This window comes from Tiliqua scincoides, chromosome 1 (genome assembly GCF_035046505.1).
Source record: "Tiliqua scincoides isolate rTilSci1 chromosome 1, rTilSci1.hap2, whole genome shotgun sequence".
Lineage (NCBI taxonomy): Eukaryota > Metazoa > Chordata > Lepidosauria > Squamata > Scincidae > Tiliqua > Tiliqua scincoides.
The window spans coordinates 207,427,432-207,436,343 of NC_089821.1; positions in this window are offsets into that span (position 1 = coordinate 207,427,432).

Here is an 8,912-nt window from a genome sequence, read left to right on the forward strand (position 1 = left end):
ATGCAGCAGGGTGAGTGCAGGCTGCGCTGCATCCTATGGGGGAAGTTGGAAGGTTGGCGGACTCCTCAATGGGCCATTCACCCCTTTGCCCCAGGGTAAGCCCCAGAAGCCACAAAGGGGTCTAATTGGACCTGTGCAACCTGCACAAGCTAAATAGCTGGAGGAAAACCCAGTGGATCCATTTAGGTGGACTGGGCCTGGGAAGGGAAATAGGATATGGCACACGCAGTGGCCACAGATCCTGCCCTCTCCTGGGCCCAATCCACCCACTCCTGTCCTGGTTGCCGTCCTTCCCCACCTGTTACATCTTTCCCTGCACTCCCTCTGCCTCTGCACTGCTTGGTGCAGAACTTACCATGTCCATGCTGTGTCTTTGACAAAGGATAGTATTGGGCCATAAATCTGTATGATAATAACTTGTGTGCTAAGTTCCCTCAGTGCTACTATCTTAGTAGTCTTTGCAACAATTCTGTAAGGTAGGCCCATGAACAGTAACCACATATTTCAGGGGCCTAGGGCTACCCAAGTGATGCTTCTGAGTTGAGATGCCTGTATTGACTATAAATTGGGCAACGAACACGTTCTGTTCTTGTACAAAAATCATTTGTAAACTGTGTTTGCAGGATAAAAGGAATGCAAACGTACAGAACAGCTGACTGCAATAGGCAGAAGGAGATATGGAAGGGTATCAAAGGAGCTACTGCTGAGATGGGAGAGTGCTACAGCAAAAAGGGAACAGCTTTAAAACAGAGACGTGTTGAGGGCAATGTACTTGGAAGAGACTAGCAATGGGATGGGCTTAATGAAAAGATATGAGGTTGCTTTAGTGAGCCCCTCTCCAATTGCTTGCAGGTTGAGCAGATGTTCCAGCCGCCGCCGCCTGCATTCCAGACGGGCCTGTGAAACCAGCACAGTCTCAGTTACTTGCCTGTCATATTGTGAATTATGGCAACCATTTGCTGTTATGCGTTGAATGCTGTACTTCAGACAAGCTGGTTCTGCTCAGCACTCACCGAAGCTGATGACATCAAAGCTCCTCTCTCCTTTCTGTGCTAACTCTATCCTGGTCAGCTGTTACCAGTTGTATAACCTAGTATAGCCTGCGATAACCTCAGACTGATATGTGGCTAAGGTTGCTTGAGGGAGTGGGGATGATATATTATGACATAGGTATCAACCGGAGTCTTGTGACTGCTCCTGTTTGTCCAGTTTGAATCGCAGAAATATATTCAGCTAATCTTGCATTACAATCTCTGAGCATGAACTGGAGGTTGTCCATGACTTTGTGTACCTTGGCTCAACGATCTCCGACACTCTTTCTCTCGATACCAAGCTAAACAAACGCATCGGTAAAGCAGCTACCACGTTTTCCAGACTCACAAAGAGAGTCTGGTCCAACAAGAAGCTGACAGAACATACCAAGATCCAGGTCTACAGAGCTTGCGTCCTGAGTACACTTCTGTACTGCAGCGAGTCATGGACTCTTCGCTCACAACAGGAGAGGAAACTGAGCGCTTTCCACATGCGCTGCCTCCGACGCATCCTCGGCATCACCTGGCAGGACAAAGTTCCAAACAACACAGTCCTGGAACGTGCTGGAATCCCTAGCATGTATTCACTGCTGAAACAGAGACGCTTGCGTTGGCTTGGTCATGTCGTGAGAATGGATGATGGCCGGATCCCAAAGGATCTCCTCTATGGAGAACTCGTGCAAGGAACGCGCCCTACAGGTAGACCACAGCTGTGATACAAGGACATCTGCAAGAGGGATCTGAAGGCCTTAGGGATGGACCTCAACAAGTGGGAAACCCTGGCCTCTGAGCGGCCCGCTTGGAGGCAGGCTGTGCAGCATGGCCTTTCCCAGTTTGAAGAGACACTTTGCCAACAGTCTGAGGCTAAGAGGCAAAGAAGGAAGGCCCATAGCCAGGGAGACAGACCAGGGACAGACTGCACTTGCTCCCGGTGTGGAAGGGATTGTCACTCCCGGATTGGCCTTTTCAGCCACACTAGACGTTGTGCCAGAACCACCTTTCAGAGCGCGATACCATAGTCTTTTGAGACTGAAGGTTGCCAATATATATCAATCTTTTCTAGGTAGAGGAATAAGAGCTAAACCAAGGGCCCATTTCAGTTTTGTTTTAGATTGTTACATGCTTTGGCTTTGTTGGCCTTCAGGATGTGTCACAACCTGCAGCCACAATCCAATGCAGTGACTTTGCTAGCTGACGGCCTTTGAGATATCAGTGACATGTTTCACCTCAGACGGATTGTTGCTCTCCAAGGAAATCTGAAAACTCTTGTTGTTCTCAGGGCTGTCTCTCAATTTCAGCTCCATGCCAATGATCAAAGTCAAGGAAGATGAACCCCTGAAATTGGGAACATCACATCAATCTCTACATAGGCAAAATGGTAGCTTACTATGATGAGTTTTGTCTCTGGAGCAAAGTGGTGTAGCTAAGGGGTTGCAGGGGGTAGTAATTACACCAGGCAACAAGCTTTTGGGGGGCAATAGCCTGAGTTTGACACTAGTGGCCACAATTTTGAAAACCTTTGTATTTTTGAATACCATCTTGGTGTATGCCATTCCATGCAGAACGCAATGAAACAAACCACATCAAAATATCTCTATACTATGAAAAGTTATAGCCAAATAATCAGAAAATAAAAACACAACTGCATTATGTAACACAAACTGGATTTTCTTAACTCAAAACTGACCAAAGAGACTGATTATTCTGAGAGCCATTAGGAGTTATGATACAGCAGGGAACCAATAAGGTGTTAATATGGGGAGAGCCTGTGGGGAGGTGGCAGAGCAAGTGGGCGGTGAGCTGCTGGGGAGGGGAGGCAGATTTCCCCCCATTTTCACTTTTTCAAATGCCTGGGCATGACGTCACTTCCAGGGCATCATTTTGAACTTAGCACCAGGCTGCATGATCGCTAACTATACCACTGGCAGAGCACACTGGGAAGGTGGTTAACTCTTAATGTTTGAACTTCCAGGAAGTTTGAGGCTGTACTGCATTCAAGAGCAGTGCAAACATTCAGGACATTTTCCAAGTTCTCCATTCACTTGCCCCTTGTCAAAATTAAGCAAATATTCACCTTCATTTTCACCTGCATGAAGAAGCGGTACACAAGGTTCACAAGACCTTAAGGGCTCTTTATGTTCTGCATTCATGTGCTGCTGAAAGGGTCGTTTCCATCCCTTTCTTGTTAAAAGTATGCATTAAGAAATAGAGGCCCTTGTGGTCAGAATTCCTTCTGCTTTCTTGATATGGGAGTAGTGAAGGACACACAACCAGAGCTTTAGCTGGACAGGTGGAACCTGAATTCAGAAAACTTCCAAATCCTACTTCAGTTACAGGATTTGCCTTGGGCAAGTCTATCTCTCCCAGACTCAATTCACTCTCAGTTAAATGGCAATATCAATATCAAATTGGGCATCAGTGTTATAAAAATAAATAAGAATTTTTCAAGGTACATGAGTTTCAAAGAAAACATCTAGTACTGCTATTGATTTTCTTTAAAAAATATCCTAATGAGAAGTATTTAGACCTCCTGCTCTGTGCATAAGGTGATGCTGGATTTTTCAACTCCGTGCTTGTCAGGATCATGCTGGCAAGCACGGAATAGAAAAATTCAGCATGATCCCCCAAATGCCAGGTTGTTAGCAAATATCAAACCTGGTCCTTCTCTATGAAAGTACTTTTTTGGCTGATCTTCCCATACATTCTCTGAGAATATGCTACATAATATTATCCAGCATGTTCGTAGCAGTCATAGATTTCTATGTGCTGCGTGGATACAGGCAACAATGTTTGTACAGGTGCCTGGTATGGGGAAAAGATTAATATTTATTTTCTGGGGTGTGCAGGTTTGTTTCCATTGCCCGTCTGCCTTTCTGATCAAAATGAATGAGACTTGTGGGAGGGTAGAATATCTCCTGACATCTCACAGAGAGTCACCTGCCTTCACACAGTGGGATTTCTGTCTTGCCAAGAGTTGGGCTTTAATGTGGTATCGGTTTATTTTATTCTTTTGTCCTCAAAACTATCTATCCCAAGAGAATGGTGTGGCATGAAATTATTTTTATATGGATTGCAGTGAGGATAACATATCTTTCCATGAATTATTCAGAGGATGAACTAAAGAGACTTCCTATTTATGCAGAACAATAAAAGCCATCTGCTGGACCGAAGCCTAGAGTTCCAATTTTTTGGAACAGTTTTGTGTGCTTTGAAGCTCATTCAAGGTCTATATTGATCTCCTGCTCTGGTCAACTCAAATCTCAAATCTCCAAACTCACCAAGTGATGTCAAACAAGCCGATGTCTCTGAATTCTGTTGTTTCCCAGTCTGGAAAATGGGAATCACATATCAGCACCTATCTTACAGGCCTGGCATCATCACAAAACATCCTTGGCCAGCTGTCAGGGCCCCCAGAGCCTTGTCAAGGTCCATCATGGATGTTGGGCCTGGAGTGGCTACTGCCAGCTTGGATTCCCATTTCAGATTTACTTCTTCTCACCCAGGAAATGTTTTTCACTGTTTCTTCTGGTTCTGGAAGGTTTGGTAACAGCTACATTGAATTCCTGCAGTGTTGTATACACTGAGTGATTCCAGATCATGGTCAGACAAAATGGTTATTACCATTAAAAATGGTGGCCAGTGTTAGGTTGTAAACCCGGGTGTGTCCTGTTCGTAGAGCAGGGTGCAAAAAACCAGCAGTCGCAGCAGAGTCTTTGAATTAGCTGTTGTATATTTGAGCAAGGAGTCACACACACAGAGTAGTCAAAGCAGTCCAGGTCATACACGTAGAGTATAGCAGTCCCGTGTTACCTTATCCAAGTCAGTATCCACAAATCACAGTCAGTCCAAGGTCATCTACAGCATATGCATAAACAGTTATTTGTTCGTCAAAGTCTCCGGCAGCAGTTTCAGTTTACACCTACTGCACTGGTGGAGCTGAAGACTGAGGCTTAAGTAGTCTGAGCACCCAATCAGAGTCTGCTCAGTTAACTAGGGTGTGGCAGGCACAGGTGCAGTGTTATTCTGCTGGCTCAGCTGCCTGCAACTTTCCTTGAACCAACCTGTTTTGCTTTGCCTCTGGCTATGCCTGAGCAGAAAGCTAACAGCCAGCAGTGGGGTCCACCATGTTTATATGATGGTCATAATCCCCTCCCCCCCATGACCTAGAATGACTCAAAGCTTGAAGCATTGTACAAATCCAAAATGGTGGCTGCCAGTCCCTCCTATAGTAAGAGGATCATGGCTGGTGGTGGGAAAGAAAGTTCAGCACTATTCACCACCAAGGTAACCCCTCTGATCCGCCCTCCCCCCCCCCCGAATCTCACCACCAAGTTAACCTCCCTAAGCCCCAATGAATCTTGGACAGGGCTGCAACAGAAGATATGCTGCACAGCATGTTACGGGGGATGACCAGGTGGTCCAAGAGAGGTGAGTAAAAAATTTGTTACTTCCCTGTCAGTTGCCTGGTTTCAATGGGTCTCCTTGGATTGAGGCCAGCTTTTTAGCTTGTGTAAGTCCGAGGAAATGGGGCGGTTTAGGGTGGGAAAGGGGTATAGGATCTTGGCTTGTGTGGCTGTCACTGATACCCTACCCATCCCACTCTCGAACCACCCCCTACCTGGCCTGCTTCCATCCCTGAACTGCCCTAACCCTCCCCTGAATTGCCCCCACTGCTGAACTTCCTGCTCTGGTGGGGCATCTGCAAGTTGCTCTCACATGCATGCCACCTCTGGCTATTTACACTGGTGACCCCTGGTGCACATGTCAGAGGTGCAGGTTTCATACTATTGGTCTGGGACTTACATAAGTCCTGAATACAATTGAGCAGATAGCCATTTACCAGCAGTATGCTACTGTATTACATGAAGTATCTCCTTTATTGGTTGCATCCAACAGATTCAGGAGTCCCTGATTAGGACAATATGAACAATTGTTAGTTCTTCCCTTGCAGCTTGAAAAGTCACAGTCTATTTACCACTTCTTTCTACTGCAGCTTTTCATGGTTCTTTTGCTGGAATGTCAGGCCATAATGAGAAGATCCTGAAACACAATTTTCATATGTATGAACAGTGCCTTGATTGTACAGAACTTTGTATGCTTCAAGTGCAAACAGTTGACCCCTCAGTGCAGCATGTGCAATGCTGGCACAACAGGACCTCTGAGACATGATTGGCCTTGTGCAGTCTCCTTGTGCTGGAGCTGCCATGTTATTTAGGGATCAGAGAAAGTGCAATTATGTTGACACTCACAGCAGACCCCAACAAATCTTGTGTTGGTAGTTTTTATTTCCCACCGGTATGTGCTCCAGAGGGGTCAACAGGATGGAGGAATGATTTGTTTATTTATTTAATATAGTTGTATCTTGCTAAAACAGACTTTTCCCCAAGGCACTGAACAGAAATGAAAAGAATAAAACCAGAGATCAACAGTTTGTGGAATGTCAGATATTACTGGGCTAAAAACAGCAACACAGAGTTTGAATGCTAACATCTGATCGCGATCGGTTACATGAGGAAGACCATGCATGCATGGTCTCTCCCCCTAAACAGACAGTTACTGCTCTGTCCCTGCATAGTCACATGGACCATACATGATTATGTGCATGCACTGTGTGCATGCACACATTCCTTTGCATCTGCATCTGATTGGGCAGCCCACTGGATGCTATCATCCAACCCATCTGTAAGTCTGCCATAAAAAGTAAATTGAGGAAGGAGTTGTAGCCAAATACCTGTCTTCCCACCTCTTACAAGCCAATGGAAAATCACTGCAGAATAAAGGAGCAGTAACTAAAAGAGTGGAGGGAAAGTGTAATTCCAAAGAGCAAGAGACACACAAAAAAGTATAGGCAATATAGAGTATAAAAATACAAAGTATGTACGAATGGGTAATATATGTCATTTCCTTCAGAGTCTGCTGCAGCCTGCCTTGCACAAAAACAGAGCATGGAAGCACTAGTGGAGGCTGCCCTGAGTCTGCACATTTTTCAGGGTCAGGCTGGCTGAAGTTCAGGAATGAATGCTGCTTTAAATAGATGGTGAACAATCGGTTGATATGACTATGTCATCTGCACATGTGCACTGCCTATGTGTTGTCTGGTGATTATTGCGCTTCATGCCACTTTGATCATTATAACTTCCTTTACAAGTGACCAACTCACACTTCCAAGAACACGTCAGAATGATGAGCACAAAGATGATTGTTTGATTACTGGGAGAGAGTTGTAGGATGGGTCCATAATTAAGCAAGGGTTGTGATAAGAACTAGTGTAATGCTTTGCCATGTAAACACTCCATACAGCACCAGTGAGGCACTGAAATCATAAACGTGTTGGTCATGGCACTTCCATATCTTTACCAGACTTCAGATCTCAAGATGTACTTCCTGTATAGCCTGTGGACCAAACTAAAGGTAGCAAACATAAAACTGGTCCTGACACTTACAAAATAGCAGCTATGGGATGGAGGGAAGGAGGGCTGTAACTCTTAACTTGCTCTATGGCTCCAATCCACCATAGGCTCTGCAACTATTATTAGACCAATGGCAACTTCCTTCCTGGGGCAAACACCAGTTATGGGTGGCCCAATTCCGATCAGGCCCATTGTAAGGGGAAAGAATCAATGCCTTTCTCAATGCCAATGTTCCAATATAGATTGGGCCTCCTCAGTGGCTATCATTTAGTAAACAAAAGTGAAGTGCATCAGGGCCAATGACTCATGTACCATAACTGTGACATCCTGTAGAAACAGAGAATCACCAGATCCTACCACTTCCCTCTCTCACTCATGCTTCTTACTTGTCTATTTGTGAGGCAACAGTTTCTATGGTTGACAATCTTTTTCTTTCTTGTTGGCAGTTACTCTGCTTCCTCTGTATCATGAGCCTCTTTCTGTTAAGAATGTCAATGTTTAAGAATGTCCTGATTAAGCCACAATCAAGTCAGCTTTTTGCATCATATTTAATAGGAAAGATGACATTATTCTAGGTTTTGCTTTAGGGTATTTGGGAAATATCCTTCTGTAACTGATAATGCAATAATATGAATTGTTTTGAGTTTCCAATAATACTTTACTTTCAAGATAAGATTTTGGTAATTGTTTATATTTTTCATTCTCAAGTTTTTCTTATTATTTAAAAAAATGTGTATATGTGAGAAGCATTGTTAACATCTGCAATAGTAATGTCTTTGGATTTTTTATTGGTCAGAATGATGTTTTGTCTATCATAATCTATTGTTTTATCTGTAATGATAGGTTTAGCCCAGTACAAGGTGTATAATCATTCTTTGTTCTCAAGAACTGTATCAGAGCTATTATAGAACTGATTAGGACACTTAATTCTTACTCAATTGGTGTGGACAGATTTTGCAACTTGTTTGTTGTATTCATTTTTGCCTTGTTCTCAAACTCACGTGCTTCTGTTTTATTAAAGGTGATGCCAGTTGTGTGTGGGGGGGGGGATCTTTGTTGCTGGAGGCTGTTCCTTTAGAACTCTTCATGAGTCCAAATGGTCTTGGACCATTGCAAAATGGTCTTGCAGAGGGTGAGATAACAGTTGATCAATTTCTTAAAGTCTCATTGTTTCTGTGGTGCTATCGAGGCAGCCATGCTGTATCCTTTTCTAATGACATTATAGTCACAGTGATCTCCTTACTGCACTATTTAGAGAGAAAACAAGATACGTCAGAAGGTATTCCCTGGTCTCTCAAGAGGGGAACTTCAGTTTCTCCTTTGGTAAATGTACAGACCTTTATTTTTAAGTACAGTGTGACATCAGATCTAGGCTATTTCTGGAGACCTATAAGCAAAGATTAGCAGTTCCCTCTGCAGTAATCTAACTAGGCTACTAAGCAAAGAGCTTAACAGCTTTGTTTCCTTTCAG